Below are 23,305 nucleotides of genomic sequence, written 5' to 3'. Positions count from 1 at the left end.
GAGGGAGAGGGAGAGGGAAGAAATAGAGAGGGGTGGAGAGGGAGAGGGAGAGGAAGGGGGAGAGGCACAAGGAGGCAGCAGGTGCAGGTGCAGACATTCAGGTCTCCCTGCCTGGAAGAAATCTGTCACCAGACACAGGCCCTTGAACTTCTACACCTGTGAGCTAAATAACCCCTTTCCTTTATAAAGTTATCCAGCCTTGGGTATTTTGTGATAGTAAGCAAAATAGACCAATATATGACATAATCCAGTTTTCTCTCTTGTGTCTTAGAATTTCTTTGGATCCAGTAGATCCTGGGAATCCTCTGGGGGAGCATAATTAGAGACCCTGTGTGTTGCTTTCACATAAACCTGACTCATTTGAGTCTCATATTGAAATGATTGCATTGGAGCGAAGGTATTACTGTTTTTTTTTTTTTTAAAGATTTATTTTTTATTTATTTTGAAAGAGTTACAGGGAGAGAGGGAAAGAGAGAGTCTTCCATCTGCTAATTCACTCCCCAAATGGCAGCAAAAGTCAGGGCTGCACCAGGCCAAAGCTAGGAACCAGGAATTTCTTCTGGGTCTCCCATGTGGATACAGGGCCCAAGCACTTGGGCCATCTTCCTCTGCTTCCCCAGGCACATTAGCAGGTAGCTGGATCAGAAGTGGAGTATCCAGGACTTGAACCAGAGCCCATATGGGATGCTGGTGCCACAGGCAGAGGCTTAACCCACTACGCCACAGCACCAGCCCTAGGTATTACTATTTTTGTAAAAAAAATAGAGAGAAAATACAGCTTACTCTAAGTTTAGATGTCTAGCTGGTCAGAATTCAGAAGCTTAAAGAAAATGGCCCAGGTTCAATAGACACAACTGGGATCAAAGTTCTTTTTGGGGGATGAACTGTCTCTTTTATTAATTTTTTAATGTTTTTTTTTTCTTTTTATTTGAAAGAGTGACAGAGAGGGGTGCGTGAGCGCACACACACCACACACACACACACAGATCTTCCATTCACTGGGTTATTCCTCAAATGCTATGCATGGACCAGGCCAAAGCCAGGAGCCAGGAACTCCATCCGGGTCTCCTACGTAAGCGGCAGGAACCCAAGTACTTCAGCCATCATCTACTGCCTTCTCAGGCACACATAGCAGGATCTGGATCAAAAGCAGAGGTGGAGGCCAGTGCTATGGCATAGAAAGTTAATATTCTGCCTGCGGTACCCACATCCCAGGTGGGCACCATTTCGAGTCCCAGCTGCTCCACTTCTGATCCAGCTCCTTGCTATGGCCTAGGAAAGCAGTGGAAGATGGCCCAAGTCCTTGGGCCCCTGCACCCGTGTGGGAGACCTGGAAGAAGCTACCGGCTCCATTCTGCTGCTGACCTTGGACTGTGCCAAGCCACTGAGGGATTCCTGGGCAGCTGTCCTTTCTCCAGAATCAGACTTGCTTCGGCCGAGTACCATCCTGCTTCTCACCTGCTACACCCGGGTGCCTGGAGATCGCTTTCCGCGTACTGCACGGAGCCGTGTCTCCAATCTCACTGTGCAAAAGTGAAGCCACCACAGTGGCTAGGACACAGCCCGCACACCGGGGGTCTCTGAGACCGACCCACAGCATGCTGGGAGAAGCACAAATGGTGTTGGAAAGGAAACTTTGTCCGCTCAGAGACCAGCTCTCTGTTGCATCTTCAACAACCCTAGGTTGAGGTGAAGGTTAGACATGGCCCCCTCCCCTACCCCTACCCCGTTAACTTCACGCGGCCCAGCCAGCACCTGCACCATCCCCCACACTGCCCGGAACATACCTTCCCTTCCCTGAAGCCCATGTGCACACCCCAGGACAGGATCGAAGCTCCTACACCCTCTCCAATCATCTTGACCTTGTCTTTGTCTCCCTTCTCACCTGCTGCACTACCAAAAACAATCAGATAAAAAAATCAACAAGGACCTGCCCTTATCTTGTTTGTCTTAAATTCAAAAGGATGAAGGATTAAGGTAGACAAATATTTAATTTGCCTGATGGCCAAAACAGGGGAGACCAATTTAAAGAAATACTTAATAGATATTTAACCTGTCCTGTTTTCAAAGGAAGAGTGATTAAGGTAGATAAAGAATGATAACATTTAAGGTAGGTCAACATTAAGTTCTGTTTTTTTTTTTTTTTTTTAAGATGTATTATTTATTTGAGAGTTAGAATAACACAGAGAGGGAGAGACAGAAAGAAAGGTCTTCCATCCGCTGGTTCACTCCCCAGATGGCCACAATGACTGGAGCTGGGCCGATCTGCAGCCAGGAGCCTCCTCTGGGCCTCCCACATGGTGCAGGGGCCCAAGGACTTGGGCCATCTCCTGCTACTTTCCCAGGCCATAGCAGAGAGCTGGATCGGAAGTGGAGCGGCCAGAACTTGAACCAGTGCCCATATGGGATGCTGGGCCACGTTCTGTGTTTTTTTCTTCCCAAATCACCTGTCGGACCATGGGAAGGCATTGGTAAGTATTAGCTGGGGAGGTGTGTTTCTCCCCCACCTTCCTCTTCTGCCTGTTACTCTGGGCTGAGGGATGGGGTTTTCTACAGCCATTCAGTAAGAAAGGACTCAAGGCTCAGCCTTTAATTTCAAAAAGACTTTTCCCAGCTCATGGCAGGGGTGGCAGCTTTCGAAGAAGATGGCATGAAAGAACAGCCACCACTCAGCCAGACTCGACATCCAGCCCAGGGCCAGGACAAAGGAGAGGCGGCTGGGGCAGTGGGTCCCAGAGACACAGCACATGCCCTGCCTGTGACCACACCAGGGTGGCACCCCAGGAAAGGGGGCAGGCAACAGAACCCCCAGGTAAGTAGGGGGGTCGTCGAGCGAGGGAAAGGACCCTGTGCTCCCTTCTTGCAGTGCCCAGGAAAGTGACATCTCTGCAGGTCCCCCCACTGCCCACAGCTCACCGTGACAGCAACAGAGGAGACACCAGCGCTGTCTCCTGGGCTCCCAGGGGTACCTGTGTCTGAGAGGAAGGAGACCAAGTCCCTTAAGATTAGAGTGATGCATGTCTGGTTATGTATGTAGTCCTGAATTATGATTTAAATGTGTGTGCCCCCGTGGAGACCCAGAAGAAGCTCCTGGATCCTGGTTTCCGATCAGCACAGCTCTGGTCATTGTGGCCAATTGGGGAGTGAACCAGCGGATGGAAGACCTCTCTGTCTCTCTCTCTCTCTGTCTCTCCTCCTCTTTCTGTGTAACTCTGACTTTCAAGTAAATAAATAATTTTTTAAAAGTGTTTGCCCTTTTCAACCTGGCTCTACACATTTGCGAAAACTCATCTAAGAGACACTTGGGTGAATTTTCTTCCATGGAACTCGTACCTCAGTGCTGATTTAAACACACACACACACACACACTCACACACACTATGCTGAACCTAGTGATAAGAAAAAGAGAGAGAGACACCTTCCATCTCCTGATTCTCTTCTCAAATATCCACATCAGCCAGGGCTGGACCAGGCCAAAGCTAAGAGCCTGTCACTCCATCTGGGTGTCCCACATGGTGGCAGGGACTCCAGTATTTCAGCCGTCGTCTGCTTCTTCCCAGGAGCATTAGCAGGGAGCTGGATCAAAGCCGAGCAGCCAGAGGGGTACTGTGGGGTTGGAGGCAGGGATCCCAAGCAGCAGCTGAACTCACTGCACCGCAGCACCCACCCCCCAAACTTCTTATTGCCTACAATAATTTTTTTGTATTGGCTTTTGTCCTGGCTGCTTAACCCCTCAACCCATAGGCCGCACCTTAGCCAAGTGACAGAGCTGATCACCAATGATGGGGCAGGAATGAGTCCCTGCCCACCATGCCTGGGAAGCACCTGTTTTGTCTGTTGTCCTGAGTGTTAAACACATGTGCTTTAATAGAGCCCCAGGGAAAAGCAGGCAAACTCTCCCAAACTGTCACGAAACAGCAGGCAACTTTTCTACCAAATCACGGTGCGAACTCTCCAGGACAGGCAAGGCCGTGCACCTGCTGAGGATGGGGTGAATGCTGTGGCGCTGCAGGTTACAGCGCCGCCCAGCACTCCCGCCTCCCATATCAGAGTGCCGACTTGAGTCCCGTCTCCTTGGCTCCCAATCCAGCCCCCTGCCAGTGCGTCTGGGAGACAGCAGACAATGGCCCATGGGGGAGGTCCCGATGGAGTTCTGGGGTCCTGGCTTTGGCCTGGTCCAGCTTGGCAGTTGCAGCCATTTGGGGAGTGAACCCGTGGATAGCAGCTCTTTCTGTCTCTTTCTCTGTCCTTTGATCTCGCAAATAAATAAATAATATTTCAAAAAATAATAAAGATGATTAAGGAAATCTGATGAGCACGCTGTGGGTCTAGAATATGGGGACAATTGATAAAGTCTGAACACAGATTGGATACTACTGGTTATCAATGTCGTATGTTCTGATTTTGAGAAGTGTACTAAAATTATGTGAAAAGAATCCGTGTTCTCAGAAAATATATGCCAAAGTATTCGTGGATAAAGGGACATGATGAGTCCAGTTATTTTCAGATTATTAAAAAAAAATGTGTGTGTGTGTGTGTGTGTCTGGATGAGTGTAGAGAAAGACAAAGACCAGAGAGAGGGAAAAGGGAGAGAATACGAATGGGAATGCAACTCCAATAGGGCAAATGTTAATGCCTGGTGAGTCTGAGTGAAGGAACTACAGGACTTTTTCAAACTATTCTGTAACTTCTCTGTAAGTACAAAAACTATATCATAATCAAAAGGTTTTAAAGAGCCTTCTTGCTAGCTGGTAAGCGCATGAAGAACTGTCCAGCACCATCAGACATTAGGGAAATGCAAAGCACAACGAGACACCCTGTTAGAAGTCCATTGCCAAAAATATAGACAACCCTTGTCGATATGGTCTTGGAGAGACTGGACCTGCACGGCAGTTTCTTAAGAAGGTAGGCCCCAAGTTATCATTTATACCAGCAATTCCGCTCCTAAATATACACCTATGAGAACTGAAAACAGATACCAAGCACAGCCTTCTGAAACACAAATGTTTACACTAGCATTCTTCATATTAAGTAAAAGGTAGAAGCTAACCAGATGTCCATGGATGGCTAGGCAAAGTGCAACATATTCACACACTGTGGTATTCAGCAATAAAGAGAAGCACTGACACATTGCACAGCACAGGCACACTTTGGAAACACCTCTGTAAGAAAGAAGCCAGCGACCGGCATTGTGGAGTAGCAGGCAAAGCCACCGCCTGCAGTGCACACATCCCATGCGCACACTGGCTTGAGTCATGACTGCTCCACTTCCTATCCAGCTTTCTGCTATGGCTTGGGAAAGCAGTGAAGGATGGCCTAAGTCCTTGGGCCCCTGCACCCACATGGGAGACCCAGAAGAAGCTCCAGGCTCCTGGCTTTGGATCGGAGCAGCTCTGGCCATTGTGGCCAACTGGGGAGTGAACCAGTGGATGGAAGACCTCTCTCTCTCTTTCTCTGTGTAACTCTGATTTTCAAATAAATAAATCAATCTTCCAAAAAATATCGGATGAGACCAGGCTGTGGTCCCTGGTGGCAGCACCTATGTATTCACCTACATCATCCAGAAACCCTCCCCACCATCAACACACACCCTGAAATAATGTCCAGTAAGCTATCTAGTCAACCTTATCCAGCCTGAATGTCCACCAAAATTACACATCACAATCACATTTATATTGACATGTTTTTCATATTTTTATATTGACATCTTTTTCATACTCTGAAATTATGGGTGATCTTCAAGGAATGGTAGGGACAAGTCCTGATCACTTCATGTGGGGAAATTTTCCTGTGTATGACAAAATCACGCTGACACTGCTCGCCTCTTTGATAATCTGAAGTTTGGTAGTGTTTGTCCAGCAAATAATATCTAGAAGGTGTAGCAGGAGGGAGCTAAGACGTTCTGGCTGCACTCAGACACCAATGAGAACAGCTATTCCTATACCACACCACAGGAGCTAAGGAAGCAGGTGAGTGACCACAGTGCCTGGCATGAGAACAAGAAGAAAAGACACTCTGAGGAATGCAGGAAGAAAAGAGGACAGCCATACCCACCTCTCAGATCCAAGTAGCAGGGAAAGGGGTGTCTGGTTTCTGCTTGGAGGAGAGAGGAGGAATTACACCCAGACCTTTGATGTCAAACCCAGTACCAGGCTCACTACTATGAAACATGGTGCCAGACAGGGCCCCAGGGCCATTGCTCCCAGGCCAGTGGCTACAGACTGAGCCCAAGTGTCCTCTTTAGCGAGGTGTCAAGGGGACTGCCTCAGCCATCCCTTTCTCAGTCTTGGAAAGAATACAGAACAAGACCCCAGCCACTGAGAAACAATGTGATTTCAGGATTGTGTCCTGTGACTCAGTGCCCATCTGATAAATACCTGGCACTGTTCCTATCCCAACATTTCCCTTCCCCCAGCCCCTGCTTCTATTCTGACCCCAGTGCCAGGAGTGCCAGGTGGAGACCTGTGCCCCACGTTAACCAGACTTACATTCCAAACAGCATCACTGACGGATGATGGAAGTGAGTCCACTTCCGGACCAGAAGCATGCGTCTTGGGCTCCAGATGTGATTGCCACTTTGGCACTGATGGCATGGTACTTGGCATCTGGCTCAGCACCAGGAACAGGACTACAATGATAGACTACCCCTACTTAGGCACTTCCTCAGTTAACTTTGAACAAAACACCAACTGCAGTATTAGGACAAATCTGGGCTTGGTGCACTCTCTAGTGCTAAAACAGTGACAACACATCACCAGCAGACTTACGTTGCGATCTAGAGCTGAAACAGCCCAAGTGTCCATATGCTCTGAAAATAGACTGCTTGGGATTTCTGGAAGGAAAGTCAAAAACAAAGCCACAATTTGAAGGCTCGAGGAAACACTTAATCCCTCAAGTTGAAGATGATGTAGTGTGCCTACAAGCATCAAGAACTTTCAAGTTAAGGAACAAAGTAAGTTTTCAGAGGCCAGATGGATAGCAACTGACATGTGCAGATTCTCAGAAGAAGAATTAAAAATAGCTGCTGTATTGCAACTCACTAAGCTTCAAGAGAACATGGCAGAACTATTCAATACTCAGAGGAGGAGGCTTACTAGAGATGAAGGTAATTTTCTTTTTTAAAAAACATTTATTTATTTGAGAGGCAGAGTTACTGATAGTGAGAGGGAGAGAGAGAGAGAAAGGTCTTCTTTCATTGGTCACTCACCAAATGGTTGCAATGGTGGGGCTGTGCTGATCTGAAGCCAGGAATCAGGAACTTCTTCCAGGTCTCCCTTGCAGATGCAGGGGCCCAAGGATTTGGGCCATCTTCTACTGCTTTCGCAGGCCCTAGCAGAGAGCTGGATGGGAAGAGGAGAAGCCAGGACTAGAACCGGTGCCCATATGGGATGCCAGCGCCTCAGGCAGAGAATTAAACTACTGCACCACAGTGCCGGCCCTCAAGAAATGAAGGTAATTTTCAAAAACCAAACAGAAATCTTTAAGCTAAAATTATACTAACTGAAATTTAGAATATAATAGAATGTATCAATGGGAAACTATATCAAACAGAAGGAACAGTAAACTCAAATATAGGCTATTTGAAAATGAACATATGGAGGAACAAAAAATAAAAAAAATCCAACAAGTATGAAAAGGCTTACATGTATTTTAGGATTCTTTGAAAGGTACACACATCTGGTGTATCTATTCGGTGCAGTAGTTAAGACACTGGTGAGGATGCTCACATTTCATATTGAAGTGCCTGGGTTTGAGCACTAGCTCTGCTTCTGAATCCAATTTCCTGATAGTTCACACCCTGGGAGGTGTCAGATGATGGCTGAAGTATTTGTGTCCTTGTCACCTATGTGAGATACCTGGATTGAGCTCTGGGCTCCTGGCTTTCACTTGTATCAGCTCCAGCTGTGTGGGCATCTGCAGAGTGGACCAGTTGATAAAAGATCTCTCTACCTTCAAATAATAAAAACAAATATCTGCATTATTGGGGTTCAAGAGGAACTGAGAATATTAAAGTGGTAGTCAGTACACACAACTAGATAATACAAAACAATCCTAAAGTCTGGAGAAAGGTACAGTGATCCAAGTGACATGAAGGCATGGGGTCACCAATTAGATTTGATTCAACCAAGTCCATCCCAGGATGTATTAAAACCAAATCTGTCTCCAGGGAAAAGATGAGTCTCAACATTGCAAGAGAAAGGAAGCGAATGACGCATCAGACTGTCCCAGTTCACTTCTAGAGCGATCGGGCAGGATTTACAGATGGCACGAAAAGGGATGTGATTCTCACAATGTTCTTGGAGAACCTGCTGACCAGGGATATTGGATCTAGCAAAGTCATCATTCTGTTATGGAGGATAGATAATGTTATTCTCTGAAAAACAAGAGGTGAGAGAGGTTATTGTCTTGTAGAGCTGTCCAACAAGAAAGGAAGTTTTTTTAAACTGGAAGAAAGAGATGCTAATGAGTAAGAAAAAAATACTAGAATGTGGAAAACTCACTGGTACAAGTCACTAAATACACAAATTCAGAATGCTCCCATATTGTAAACAAGGACGTCCACAATCCATATGTTTAGTATGAATAACAAGCAAAAGAATTAAGAATAATAATTCCACTAAAAAATAATAGAGGATATAGATTTAAAAGTAGACATCAAAAATTCAAAATGTAGGAAGGAAAGGAGTGTAATTTTAGCGTTCTTTATTAGTATATATCTCGTTTTTTTTCTTTTTTTTAAGATTTTATTTATTCGAGAGGTAGAGTAAAAGACAGAGGAAGAGACAGAGGGAAAAGTCTTCACTCCCCAATGGCTGCACTGCCAGAGCTGTGCCGATCTGAAGGCAGGAACCAGGTGCTTCCTGCCGGTCTCCCATGTGTGTACAGAGGCCCAAGGACTTGGGCCATCTTCTACTGCTTTCCCAGATCACAGCAGAGAGCTGGTTCGGAAAAGGAGCAGCCGGGACTAGAACTGGCGCCCATATGGGATACTGGCACCGCAAGCAGAGGATTAACTTAACATGCCATGGTGCCAGCCCCTTGTTTTTTCCTTATGCCAAGATGTCTACATGTCAAACAAGCTTTCAAATAAATAAATATTTTTTAAAAAACCTTTGAAATTTGAACAAGTGGTATTAAGGCCCATGAGCAGTTTATTTTGGTGAAGACTAGAAGGGCTCACTAGAAAAAAAAATGTATACAGTGTAGTGAGATATATATATATATATATATATATATATATACACATATCACTATATATACTATATATATAGTAATAGAAATGTTCTACAGCTCCACTAATTAATGTTTTATATATATGTACATATATATGATTTGTTTATTTGAGAGTAAGAGTTACATAAAGAGAGCAGGGAGAGAGAGAGAGAAAGAGAGAGAGAGAAGAGCGCGCGCATCTGGTTCACTCTCCAACTCTGCCAGATGCACAGTGTTGTGGGTCAGACGGCATCCACTCCCGAATCTTGGCTCCTGCCCCTGAGCAGGGCCCCTGGGTGTGAGAGGTGTTTCCTGATGGCTCAGTAACTCTTCTGTCCATGACACCTGCAGAGGAGGCGGCCTGGGGATGAGCATTTATTACCCTCAGTCTCTTTGTGGCCTTTTTAAAAAGGCCATCAACTCCACACCGAATGTGTGAGAATCCCATGTTTTTCAATTTATTGGTATTTATTTGCATTCTACTGTTTGTTAGCAAATCTGCAGGGCAGGAACACTAAAGAGAAACCGCCCATACCCACGACCTTCAAGTGATAAGATGAGCATGGCTGCGGTGAGGACTGGGAAGAAACTGACAGGCAGGACAACGCCATGGCTGTGTGGCTTTAGGGGGTGCAGGGAGGCCTCATGGCCCCATCTGGGGACAAGTTTCTCCAGGGGTTGGTGAGTGCTGCATCAAGGTAGGGCGGCACAGCAGAGTGGGACACCTGCATGGGTTCCTGGGCACAGGAGGGGCTCCTTGCGATGAGGAAGTGGAACAGAGAGTGATGTGGTGCATGTGTGGGTGATGGGGATGCTGGACTCTGTGGCCCCCCGCATGCTGCAGATGAGATTTGGGTTGTCACTGCCCTGGCCACGATGGGGTGAGCAGGAGAGGCCTGTCCTGGGGCCTGACCTAGGGCAGGGAGGGGCTGGAGACAGGTGCATCTTTGTTCCTCCTCATCTGCCTCCAGGGTCCTGACAGAGGAGGAGATGGCCAACAGGTGGGATCGTCACCTGACAGTAGGGGACAGAAGCCACGTTGCAGAGGTGAGTTCATCCCTCCCCCCTGGGCGTCCTCCATGCTGGGCCAGGTTGGCAGGGGCTATGCAGCCAGCTGCCTTGTCACCCAGAGCAGGATTCATCCTGGGCACCTCCTGAACCCATCAGCCTGGGCCATCGTCTCGGCCTCACCCATTCACTCTGAACTGAGGGCAACAGGAGTTCTTGAAGGAGCGTAGATTCCTGCCTTGCCATGGGGCTGTGCCTGCTGCAAGCCCACCTCCACTGCACCAAAGCAGCCCAGCAAGGCGGGGTGGTAAATGGGGGGACACTTGGTGCCATCTCAGTGTAGCCTGCATGCCATGAGGTGACAGTGACAAGGACCGGGTGCTTCAGGCGTGGAGCTTCTAGTCCCGGGGGAGGCCTGGAGCACACCCACCTTGGGCACACACGTGTGAGAACTCAGAAATACATGTGTACCCCACAATAGAAGACATCTCCCCCTCCCCTGAATAGGCAGCAAGGAAACTGAAGGAAGGCAGCCTAAGCTGGAGCCCTTGAGGCTGGGCCAACCCTGCTGGAGTCCCTGGGCTCTGCAGAGCCCGTGGTGACCACGAGCTGCCCAGGTGTGGGAGGACTGAGCTGCTGCTGGCAGTGACCCCTGCATCCCTCGGGGTGGGTGTCCTGGTGATCAGCACCCCGGGGAGCTGCGGGCCTGTGGCTGCTCCTGCCTGACACGTGCTGTCCCTGTCCTTATGGTCAGCAGCAGCCCGGTGTTACCAGCATGCGGCTCAGGAGCTGGTGCCAAGGAGTTCTCAGGACTCTGTGCCTGAAGCCCTGGTCCGTGTCCAGGACAGGGCCCTGGCTCCCGCTCTGGACAGTCTGGGCCACGACGGCTTGAGGTCCTATGCAGGCGGTGCTCAGCGGGCCACTCCCCTCCCCTCCATCCCAGGAGGACCCCTGTGTCCACCTCTTAAAACTCCTGGGAAGAAGGGCTGGAACAGAGCAGGAGGGGTCAGCAGAGGTTGGCAGTGCTGGGGTGGGGCCTGTGATAGGACAGGAGGCTGCAGCCCTGGGAGTCTCTGTTCAGGTCTTTGCAGGGGCCACCCCGAGTGTGGGGACCTCAGGAAGATGGACAGGCCATGAAGGGCTCCCTGTGCCACCTGTGTTCAAATAAAGAGGCCTTCACAGTTGGGCTCTAATAAAATTGCAGAGGAAGAAAGGAGGAGCAGCAGGTGCAGGTTGCCTGGGACTTGGGACCATTACGGCAGGTGGCAGAGGGCCCTGGCACTCCTGGTTCTGGGGCAGTTCTGCCAGAGCCCTGCCTCTTCAACTGGGCCCTGGGGAGCACACAGGCCCCACTTCTGGTGACCTTTAAAGAAACCAGGGCTGAGGACCCTGACCCCTGCCACAGCAGAGCCACTTGGGATTGGCTGGCAGGCTTCTGTGATGTCACAGTCACTGAGACTGTGCACTCTGGTTTGTCGGCAACCAGTGGTCAGTAGTGCGTCTACTGCCCAACTGACCAGGTGTTGGTAGCATAGGCAGGAGGCGCATTTGACAGAATCCAATGGATTCAAGACGGAGGTGAGTGGGACTGGCTCTCTGGGTGACCTGTGACGTGGGGAAGGTCGCGCCCAGGTGGGTGGCACTGGTCTCCCACGCTGGGTTCCATGAGTGATGTGGCTGAGCTCTCAGTGGGCCCCTGTGTGCAGAGGGTGTATACAGTCATCTCATTCCTCCCGCTCTGCTGGGCACCAGTGTCTAATGGGCCTTGGTGTGAGTCTGTGTCAGACACGGGTTCAAGACTAGGTGTCGGATCAGCTGGTATCAGGTGGGGCAGGGAGGCTGCCTCTGAGAGCCCCAGAGATGCGGGGGCTGGGAGCGGGCCAGGGAGACCCTTAGACTTGGATGCCAGGCTGGGGGAGGAGCGTCCTTTCCGAGGGCAGGGGAGGCAAGGTGGGGGCTGTCCTTCCCCAACTGTCCCTAGTCCCTGTGCTCTGGACGAGTCATCATCCTGGGACGCGGTCACCAGGTGCCCGCCCACCTGGCTGCGTGGCTGTCCCTCCTCTGACCAGGGGGACAGAGCTCGGGGCAGCAGTTCCGTGGGCTCCCCTGTGCTGGCTCACATGTGCGTGTGTGTCTTACAGATTGGATATGGACGCCCTGAGGTCCGGAAGGGCCCAGGAGCGAGCAGCCATCATTATGCAGTATGAGAAGGTACGGGCCAGGGTGCTGGGGGAGGAGGTAGGGCCCTGCCTCAAAGACTGTGCCTGTGAGAGCCAGACCACGCCTCCCTGGGGACACAGAGTGGGGCGGGCGGCTCAGCTCCCTCAGTGACTGAGACCCGGGCTTCTCACCTGGGTTCCCTCTCCCCTGCAGGGTCCCCGTAAAGGGGCCCAGTTTCAGCTGGGAGAAGAGGATGACGAGAGTGGAGCCCTCGTCCCAGACAGCCTTGGATTCCTGCGGTGAGTCCTCTGCACCCCGATCCACCCAGGGGAGGGACCAGGGCCAGAAACCCCACCATTAGGTAGCACACCTGCCCCCAGGCCCCCTCCTTGATCCAAGCTGTTGTCACAGTGCAGGCACTGGTCAGCGCGTGGCCAGAGCTGATGACCCAGTGAGTGAATCAAAACTACAGGCAGGGACAGAGCTGGACGTGGGGCAAGCACGGGGCACTCTGCCTCTGAGGCCTCTGTTCATGCTAAGTAGAGGGGGTGGCCTGAGGGTCCTGCCCTGCTCTCAGGGGACACAACCGGGTCATCAGCATTCCAGAGCTGTGGCCACGGGGTTGGGGCACCAGCCTAGAAGGTGGGCAGTTGTCCAGGAGGTACCTGGGTCTCAGGGCCCAAGCTAAAGGCCCCTGAGGGATGGCCAGGGGTGTGACCTCAAGGCTCCAAACCTGCCTGCACAGGCTTCCCCAGTACAGACCGGGGCAGAGGGGTATGCAGCTGAGGGCCCTGCCCCCGGGTCTGTGCTGGGAGGAGTGGGTCCTGCGAGCAGGAGGCAGACTTGGAGGCTGTTCCCACAGATGTCAGGCAAAGAGGCCCCGTGGCTAGAGGTGGGCTCCGGGGACCTAGAGGGGTGGAGCCAGCTCGGGCTCTCTCTAGCGTGACTCAGCAGCCCACCTTAGCTCAGGGATAGGGGGTTCTGGCTCCATGTTGTGCCAGGACCTGGAGAAAAAGCAGGAGCTGAGTGGTGGAGAGATGGCCATGGTCCGGGCTGACAGAGGAGGGTGAGGTGGGAAGCAGGCACCTCAGGCGGCCAGTACATGGCGGGGAGGGTGGACTGGGGGACCCTGGGGGTGTGGTGGCCCCAGGTGTCTCGAGCCCCAGCTGCACACTCACAGCACTGGCAGCAATGACTCCTGCCTGGCCCTGGGCTCCCTGTGCTCACGGTCACAGCCCCTGCTGGGTGTCTGCCTGCAGCATGGCTGCCCCCTCCCTGCCCTTCTCTGTGCCCTGGGCTGCGCCTCAGCAGAGTGAGGAGGACACTGGTCCTGTCCCAGCCTTGCTGGGAAAGTGGACCGTGTGAGGTTCAGTGCCCGTTTTCATGGTGTTTTCTCTCTTGCCTTTTAGTAAGCAGAAGCTGCCCAGGCATGGCTGGCTGGCAGTGCAATGGGTAAGCTGACCTTGGCCGTGGACTGCTCATCTAGGAGGCAGAACTAGCAGGCCTGTGGGGATGGGCAGTGGTTAGGGGAGTGCCATACGGTCCTCCAGGGACAGCAGTCCCCAGGAGATCTGTTGAGGCCTCAGGCCCACATGCCCCAGTGCAGGCCTGCAGCTCTGGGGTCCCCACTATGACCCACTTGCCTGGATGAGATGGGACTGGCTTGAGGATGGCTTGTCCTATGGACAGAGCACATGGCCCTGAGGGCCCCCTTGTTGGAAGGTCTGGGTGCCATGATCTGCCCCTTTGCTGGCTCCTCCCAGCTGAGTTGTCCACAGGGCTCCTGAGCTGCACCCGTGGCCTCTCTCAGAGGACACTGCTGGGCTCACGCCACCCTGTCTCCATTCCCAGCGTAAACATCAGGAGGGCCGCCGACTGCAAAAATGGAGCAAGATGCTGGCAAATTTCACCAAATACCGCAGCAGCAAGAAGGTGCCTGGACCTGAGGGCCCCTGGGGACCATGGGGGCAGAGTTGGGATGGACGGTGCCCATCCCTGTGCCTCTCAGACACAACTGTGCTGTCCTGAAAGGACACAGGTCATCTCAGCCCCATGCCCACGCACCCAGGACACTGTCGCAGTAGAAGATCCAAGGTCTCCCCTGGGGTCACTCCCAGATGCAGCGCAGGCACAGTTCCCGGTGCCCTGTAGGGGCAGGGAGTGCATGACAGAGCCTGCACTGAGCCCTCGGCCCTCCTCTCACTGTTGGGTCAAGAGGCCCAGGTCCAGGCAGATCTGGGGACACAGCACAGAGCCCAGGGCTCCCCTTCCTGCTGTCTCACCCTGCGCTCCCCCTGACAGAGGACCTGGGGAGGGTCTCACCAGAGCCTCCTCTCTCCTGTAGTTCCACCAGAGAATTGGGAAAGGCATCCCCGCCCAGGTGCGCGGCAAGGTGTGGGCCATGATGCTCTCCGTGGACACCAGGAAGGCCCAGAACCCTGGCAAATTTGAGGTATGGCTCTGTGTGCAACCTGAGGCAGCCCGACCTGCTCGGGCCTGGTCAGGAGCCCGAGGCTCCCATGTGGTGGACAAGTAATGCCAAGGGGGAGTGGTCACTTGGTTGGGGCCCCCAGCCGGCCCTCCCCTCTGCCTCATCCACGTCTCCCCAGAGGCCTCCTCCATGTCTCCCCACACACAAATGGGGCTGGACACAAGGATCCGGTCAGGGCCACAGCCCTCATCCCTGTGGTCCCGCCTTGCCTCTAGGCCCAGGACTGCCCAGTGCCGTTATGCTGGGTCCTGGACGCATAGAGACCGCCTGGAATGAGGTGGAAATCCTGTGTGCTAGGGCCCTCAGCTGGCTCTGTCCCTAAATGGCCCTCCCCACACCTGACCCTGCTTGTGCGTTTCTTATGCTCGCCGGGCCCTGCCCTCACCTGGGCCTTCTCATGCCTGGCCTGGCCTCAGCTCACTCAGATCCCACCTGGCCTGCTGGTTCCATCGGTCAGAGTCAGCTCTCAACTGCTTCTGGGAATGAGGGCTGATCCATCAGAGGGCTGGCCCGGGGCTGACTGTCATCTCCCTGGCTGACATCAGGCAGCAAGGAGCAACTGAGCTGCCAGCCCCGCCCTCCCCCAAGTCTTCAAGTGGGGCTGCCCGTGGGGAGCTCCAAGTCCAAGAAGGGCATCCACTGTCTTGATGGAGCTGGGCTCTCCTGCAGGGGGCAGTCCTGAAGGCTGCTCAGAGTGAGGCTGACTCCTGTCCTCTGGGGCCTGAGAGGCCAGTGAGGAGGCTCGGGGGCCTGATTCGGTCTCTCCTGCTCTGGGAAGGCAGAGGTAGCACAGAAGGACACTGGCAGAGCCCCTGGCCTCAGGCTGACTGTAGCGGGTCCTCAGGGCCCCCCTCTGCTGGGCACTGGGGGTGGCGTGGGCACTAAGGTGAGTGGGGAACCCATGACCCTCCCTGGATCAGGGGAATGAGCTGCCCCCAGGGGAACTCTCCCTGCCAACCAGAAGAGCTGATGTGGCTTTGGGGTGCTTGTGTGGCAGTGGGGGTTGGCTCGTCCTGAGGCCGGCCCCTCCCCCTCGGCCCTGCCCTGCAGGAGATGAAGGAACGGGCCAGGCTGTGCTCTGATCACGTCCATCAGATCAATGAAGAGGTGGCACGCACGTTCAGAAGTCATGTGTTTTTCCGAGAGCGCTACGGAGCCAAGTGAGGCCTCTGGGCTGGAGGGGGCCGGGTGGGGGGGAGCAGGTACAAGGGTCCTGGACACATGGGGTCCTGGGAGAGACTTGGGCTCAAACCTAAAGCATAATTCCTCTACAACTGAAAATGGATCCATGGCCTTCTATTTATACTGAACAGTTTGCTTTCCCAAAGACACTTTGGTGGGAATGAAGTGAAAAGTAACACAAGGGGAGACAGTATTTGCAAAATACAGAAAATGAAGTTCGTAAATCTCAATAATAAGAAAGTAAATGAGGGTTCCCTGCCCTGACATGGGCCAAGGCTCAAGAGGGCCCCTTCATGACGGCACACACAATTCTCCTACTCAACGCGTGAACACACACTTAGCACCTAAACCACAACGGGGCACCAGCGCACAGCTGTGAGAATGGGGGAACTTAGACCACCGAGGACGCCGGGTGCTGGGCAGAACGTGAGGCGAGGGCCACTCTGGTTCATTGCAGAAACAGAGCACAGTGGCCCAGATCCCCGGCAGCACCCAGGGCCATTTCTCACAATGAGAGACACACACCTTCCACACGAACCCCCAGCACATACACACATGTACACAACCACCAGAACAGCTGAGTGCACAGAAAACCCTCATGCAAGATTCAGGGTTGTGTTCACAGTCACTGGACGCGGGAGTAGCCTGCACAATGCTCAGTGGGGAAGCGGATAAGCAACCCGTGTCACAGCTGAATCCTAGAACGGGATTCAGTGAGAGGCAGGACGAGGCTCAGCCCTGGGCTCACCTGGAGGCATCTCAGGTGCATCCTGCTAAGAGAGGAAGCGTCCCTCCAAGGCTACACGTGCTGTGATCCACTCACAGGACGTCTGCAAGAGGCCGAACTCCGGGACACACAACAGGGCAGTGGTGGCCACAGGCTGGGGGAGGTGGGGCGTTTGGCCACAGGGGGCCCATGGGGAACACATCGGCCACAGGAGCTGCTCCATACCCAGCTAACCGTGCACGGGAGGCTGACTCTCCATGGCTTAGACCCACGGGACTACACCCCCCACAGTGGGATGCTCACCTGTGCAATGAACACCCACCTGGGGAAACGAAACTGCACGTGACTGCACCCTGGGAGGTGTGTGTGTCCCTGCAGGCAGCACTCACCCACACGGCGGACCACACGCAGGTGCCGTGACGATGACACTGCTCATGAGCAGAGTGTCACGGGCCCTGCGTGTGGCTGTCAGGCTCTGTTAGGCAGAGCCACACTGAGAGCCTCCGCAGCACAGGACGCACAGCCTCTGTCCTCTCTTCCAGACAACGCTCCTTATTTGAGGTGCTCCTCGCCTATTCTATGTACAACCCCGTGAGTATTCTGGGATACCGTTCCAAGGTCATGTCCAGAGCTGTCCATGCAGGGCGCCCCTGGTCACAGAGATCCTAGCCTGGGTTGAGGGGGCCTCTCTAATCCACAAGGCAGACAGAGGGGTAGAGTTCAGGCTCCTGGCCTCCTTGGGCCCAACCTCAAGTTCTGGGGGCAGAACGGAAGCCTTCTCTCCTGGGCTGGGCTCTGTTCTGGCCCAGGCAGGCCTTACTATGGTGCTACTTCCTCACGTCTGCAGTGGGGCCCAGCAGGGCACCTGTGCAGCAGAGAGCTCCAGAGGCCGTCACGGGTGTGCAGTCTGCACTCCCACAACAGTCTTCCCCTTTCTGACATCTGGGCTGGGGCTCATACCTCTTCTTAACCCTGTGCAGCCTGAACTCAGACCCTGCAGGATTCTCTCCAGGAACGCTGAGAGCCGCCGTGTGCTCCAGTCCCCGAGATCCTGACACTCAAGGGGCAGCAGTGGGGCCTGGGGGTAACGCTCAGCCCTCCCAGGAGAGGTCACCCTTGCCACGTGAGATCATCCCAGCCGGGGAGGTCCCTCTGATGTGTTTTGTGTTCTTCCAGGACTTGGGCTACAGCCAGGGCCTAAGCCACGTGGCGGCCCTGCTGCTGATGTGGCTGAGTGAAGAGGATGCTTTCTGGGCCCTGGTCCAGCTTATGGAGGACAGCCAGCACGCGATGCATGGTGGGTGATGGGTGTGGTGGGCGTGGTCCGTGCAAGTGCAGGGATGGGCATGCAGACAAGTGGCTGGGACATTGTCCCTCACTGGCTGCTGCGTGCATAGGGCAGCCTCCCTCAGGATGGTTCCTTAGAAGCCAGGGCCGGCAGAGGGCCCGATACCGAGCCATACTCCTCACTTCCCATCACCAAAAGGTCCTGTGCCTTGTCTTTGACACATGACCCTTAGGTCCCTACTGGTCTTACTGCTTCACCTGTCTCTACCCAGACTCTCACGCACCGAGCCACACCCCGGGAACTTGTAGAAGGAACATCCCCTGTAGGGTGATCCCCTCCTCACTCCGAGTGTCCAGATGGCCCTGAGGCACCCAGTGTGAGTGCAGTCAGTTCAGCAGTCACCTTAAGCAGCCTGCCCTGGGCTGTCAGCTGTACCCCCCTTCCCCTGATGCTCTCCTGCCCGTTAGGGCCCCCCTGACCGTCTGTGCTCAGAAAGACCCCGCCCCAAGACTTTGGCTCTCTAGCCTTCCCGGGAAGACACTCTGAAGGGAGGGCTGGCAGGTTGCTATTACTCAGATTTCTACACACCAGACTCCCCAAAACTGGAGCGATTCCAGTACCACCTGGGAGCGATCATGCATCGCGTGCTCCCCTCCCTGGAGAAACACCTGGTAAGTAAAGCATCTCCTTTCTCCTCTCGGGGGCTCTGTGCTCATGGAGGGGAGCACAGAGAGGGGTCCTGACTGCTTCCTGGGCCAGAGGAGGCTACATCCTCGCCACAGTGGCTTTCTTTGGCCACTGGGGTCCGCGGAAGCTTGGGTGTTGGTTTGTTTTCCAGCACTTGGTCCCCCAGAGTTTGCATAGATTGCAGGGAGACGCTGCCCCCAGGGCAGAGTGGACTGAGGGACCTGTGTCCCTTCAGGAACCTGCATGGCTGGGAGAGGGGATGCACCTGCTGCTGGGCTTCCTGCACCCAGGGGCTCTGCCACAGGGCTCAGATGAGAGGGAGCCAGGCCTGGGCCCTGGGCCCTGAGCCCCCTCTGCCTCTTCTTAGGAGAAGGAGGGTGTGTGCCTGGAGGACTACACCACCCACTGGTACAACCAGGGCTTCCTGGATGCGGTAAGTGCCCTGGAGACCCCTTCCCAGGAAAGCTCCTGCCCCAGTGCCTGGCTCTCCTGTCCTGGTGGCCTGTGACTCTGAGCTCCCCCAACCCCAGCAGACACAGGAGGGAGTCTGCTGTGAAGGCCAGGCAGGCCCTGCCATGCTGAGGGTGATCCAAGCTGAGGCTGAGCCTCAGGGCCAGCAAGGAGGGGACAGGTCCCACCAGGACCCATCCTGAGAGCCTGGCAAAGGCCAGAGCCCTATAGTGAGAGGCAGGAGATCCATAGTCCCTGGGTGCCACAGGCTGGTTTCAGCACAGCCCAAGGGCTGACCCATGCCCCAGGTCCCTGGGGTGTCTGGCATCTCCAGTGTGGCTTCCAAAGTGTGCAGAGCAGTCTGGGTGGCCCCAGGGTCCTGGATAGGCCTTGGTGCTCTTTCTCTCTGGGCTTCTAGGGCACAGCTAGGACGCCCTATGACACTGCACACCCACCCACTGTGGGCCCTGCTGAGGCCCTGACGCGCGGAGTCCTCCAATGCCTCTGTCCCCCAGGTGCCGTTCCCCCTGGCACTTAGGATGTGGGACATCTACCTCCTTGAGGGCGCGCACGTACTCACCACCATGGCGTATACCGTCCTCAAGGTCCATCGAAGTAAGTCCTCAGGGCCCACAGAGGCCATGGTGCTGGGGAGGGAGGAGTTGGGGAGTCTCATGCTTGGCACGGGTGAGCAGAACCTGGGGGAGGGACGAGTTTTCTGAGTTCTTGGCCGGCTTAGAGAGCATTGCAAATCCCGTTTCATCCCCTACCCCCAAAAATGGCGCCTCCCAGCCTGACACCCACCCCCATGTCTAGAGCCCGTGTTGAAGATGCCTTGGGACCACATCCAGGAGTTCCTGCTTGTGCTCCTTCCCCAGTGCCTGGCTCTCTTGACCTGGTGTCCTGTGACTCTGAGCAGGGCTGAGCTCCCCCAGCCCCAGCAGACACAGGAGGGAGCCTGCTGTGCACACCAGGCAGGCCCTGTCCTGCTGAGGGTGGTCCAAGCTGAGGCTGAGCCTCAGGGCCAGCAAGTGGGGGACAGGGCCAGGGTCAGGGGTGGAACAGGAACAAGGGCTGGAGCAGCCATGGTGGCTGCGCCATCCCTAGGGCTCCTCCTAGCCTGATGCCCGCCCCCACATCTAGAGCGCCTCATGAAGATGTCCAGGGACCACATCCGGGAGTTCCTGCAGGTGACCCTGAAGCAGGCCTGGTCACTGAGCGAGGATGCGGTCATCAGGCAGCTGCGGGCCTCCATGCGTGAGCTGGGGAAGCTCCAGTGCCTCCTGCCTCCCGAAGGTGAGTCCAGCACACGGCCCCGTCCCATGCTCCCTTGGGGGAGTCAGTAGTGGGAGTGGCAGCCCCGCCCAGGGCCTCACCTCTTCCTAGTCCTCCTTGTCCTACCCGGGCTCAGCAGTTCTGCTTTCAGAAGCTCTGACAGCATGGCCTCGCAGGGCCTTGGGCAGCATCCCTGGATCCTCCTGCCGGGTGGCCCAGCCGGCACTGGATCCCTTTCGGCCATCTCAGGACCCCTGGAAGGCCCAGGTGCCCTGAGCCCAGTTGTGGGGGCCGAGTCCACTCCTGTGAGCAGGGTGGACGTAGAGGCAGGCGCTGGGGGCCCCTGCGGCAGAACCCAAGTGCAGCTGAGTGTGGGCTCTGCAGTCCTAGCCTCGGGCCAACAGTCAGTGGGACCCAGAGCAGCACAGGCCTCTGGCCTCTGGTTGGGAGGGGTTCCCGTGCTCGTCCCTGTTCCATCAAGGACCTGAGCGCCTGGGTCCCCATGCAGAGCAGAGATGGGTTTGTCCCAGCTTTAGAGGCTGGCAGTGGGGACCCAGGGGCAGGCTGTTCAGGCGCTGGGAAGGCCCCACTGTGCTTCCAGATGCTGCCTCCCCTAGGTGCTCGTGGGACAGAAGAATGACAGCCCAGTCTCACCGGGAAAGGGACAGTGGCCTTTCTCTTTAGAAACCATATTCCTTGTCCCCGAGGGCCTGAACCAGACTCCGTGTCTGCCCCACAGCCCCAGCTCTCATCCTCATCATCTTAGGCTTAGTTCCCTTCCTACAATTCAGGAGGGACTCAGATGCGGTTAACTCAGCCAATGCACTGTTAGGGCCCAGGAGGTCAGGTGGGGTAGGTGATGGGGTCCTGAGTTGGTGCCAGCGGTCTCCAGATGAGAGAGTGAGGCGGGGAGGTCAAGGCCTGGCCAGCTTTGAGGGAAGAACCAGAGGTGTCCCCGGCACTCCCATGGCCCAGGCTGCATGCACCATTCCTTCTGCGGCCAGCAGGCTGGAGGTGTCCTGAGCGTCACACCGAGCGATGGGGACCCCAAGGGTCAGGTCAGGGCAGGCACCCTGCAGGCCAGATAGTGGCTGTGGAGAAACAAAACCCATCTGTCCTTTTTCCAGCAAAACCAACGGAAGATGGCAGCCCGGCCCTGCAGGTGCCGCCTGGCTCTCAGGAGCGCGCTCCCCCGCCAGTGTCCCTCAAGCGCAAGAGCATCGCTGAGGTGAGCAAAGGCTGCCACCCCGCTGCTGCAGCTCCCCAGGAGCCAGCGGGGGCTTCAGCTTCTGTCCCCGAGGAGACCGGTCCTCTCGGATCTGCCGTCCAGCCCGACTCCAAGCAAGACACCAAGGAGGAGAAGGGCAGTCGTGGCAAGAGCAGCACCCAGCCCCGCGGCCCGGGCTCCTCCGTGGGGACCTCAGGGTCAGGGGGCGCCACCCGCCTCTCGGGCCCCCAGTGCTCCTGGCTGGACGAGCCAGGCCCCCTCCGGCGCTGGACTTCCCTGACAAACGTGACCTTCGACGACTCTGACTCTGAGGACGAGGAGTACTCCAGCTGCCTGGAGGAGCAGGAAGAGGAGGAAGAGGAGGAGGAAGACCTGGCTGCTGAGTGCCCTGCGTCTCCCTGGCCAAAGCTGCTGCGGGACCTGAAATTCGTCCTGCCCGAGACCATTTTTGAAGAGGACGAGGAGGGAGGCTGTGAAGAGGGCGCCTCCCCGGAGCCCTCGTCCCCAGCCCTGTCTGTGAAGTCCTCAGAGTCTCTGCGTGGCCCGGGCCTCTCGGCCCCACAGAGCCTGCAGAGCAGGGGAGACCTGTCCCGATGGGGGGGCCTCCCAAATCTCAGCCTGCCTGTCAGAGGCGCTGATTTCTGGCCCCTGGAACTGGGCGGCCAGCAGGGTCTCAGGGCCCCTCCTCCACCTGCCTCGGAGCCCCTGGAATCCGGGCCCATGCAGGCTGTGCCAGCCCTGGGAGCAGGGCTGAAGACACCCTCCCTGCATGGGAGCCCCATGCACTCTGGGGACAGTCATGGGCTGGAGCCTGCAGGAGCCAGCCCTGCGCTGGCAGACCAGCCCTGCGTGCCCTCCCTGGCTCAAGGCCTCCTTGCTGCCCACTCCATGGAGCAGCTGGATGTGTGTGGGCGCCTGGAGGGGAAGAAGAGCGCAGCAGGTGTCCAGCTCAGACGGGCCAGAAGCCTAACCTGTCTAATCACAGCGGCCTCCCCGATGGATAAGGCTCCTCTCTCGAGCTCCTCTCCCCCTCCCTGAGCTCACCCTAGCTCAACTCCGCCAGCATCTAGCTTCTCTATGCCTGGCAGCCACCCTGATGGACAAGGCTCCTCTCTCGAGCTCCTCTCCCCCTCCCTGAGGCCTCACCCTGGCTCAACTCGGCCAAACTCTAGCTTCTTTATGCCTGGCAGCCTCCAGGATGGACAAGGCTCCTCTCTGGAGCTCCTCTCCCCCTCGCTCAACTCGTCCAAACTCTAGCTTCTGTATGCCTGGCAGCCTCCAGGATGGACAATGCTCCTCTCTGGAGCTCCTCTCCCCCTCGCTCAACTCGGCTAAACTCTAGCTTCTCTATGCCTGGCAGCCTCCAGGATGGACAACGCTCCTCTCTGGAGCTCCTCTCCCCCTCGCTCAACTCGGCCAAACTCTAGCTTCTGTATGCCTGGCAGCCTCCACGATGGACAAGGCTCCTCTCTGGAGCTCCTCTCCCCCTCCCTGAGGCCTCACCCTAGCTCAACTCGGCCAAACTCTAGCTTCTTTATGCCTGGCAGCCTCCAGGATGGACAAGGCTCCTTTCTGGAGCTCCTCTCCCCCTCCCTG

At 55.2% G+C, this 23,305-nt stretch overlaps 1 long non-coding RNA gene across 1 annotated transcript in view; it reads right to left on the bottom strand.

The window, feature by feature from the left end:
* Positions 1–19,796: 19,796 nt before the first annotated feature.
* The window catches only part of LOC133776327 (uncharacterized), an 82,053-nt gene continuing 78,544 nt past the window's right edge, over positions 19,797–23,305 (bottom strand). The window contains exon 3 of the long non-coding RNA XR_009868368.1: positions 19,797–19,904. This is a non-coding gene — a long non-coding RNA (uncharacterized LOC133776327). The remainder of the gene's footprint in view (positions 19,905–23,305) is intronic.

This window comes from Lepus europaeus, chromosome 17, assembly GCF_033115175.1.
Source record: "Lepus europaeus isolate LE1 chromosome 17, mLepTim1.pri, whole genome shotgun sequence".
NCBI lineage: Eukaryota > Metazoa > Chordata > Mammalia > Lagomorpha > Leporidae > Lepus > Lepus europaeus.
This window is presented reverse-complemented; position numbering and strand designations above follow the sequence as displayed.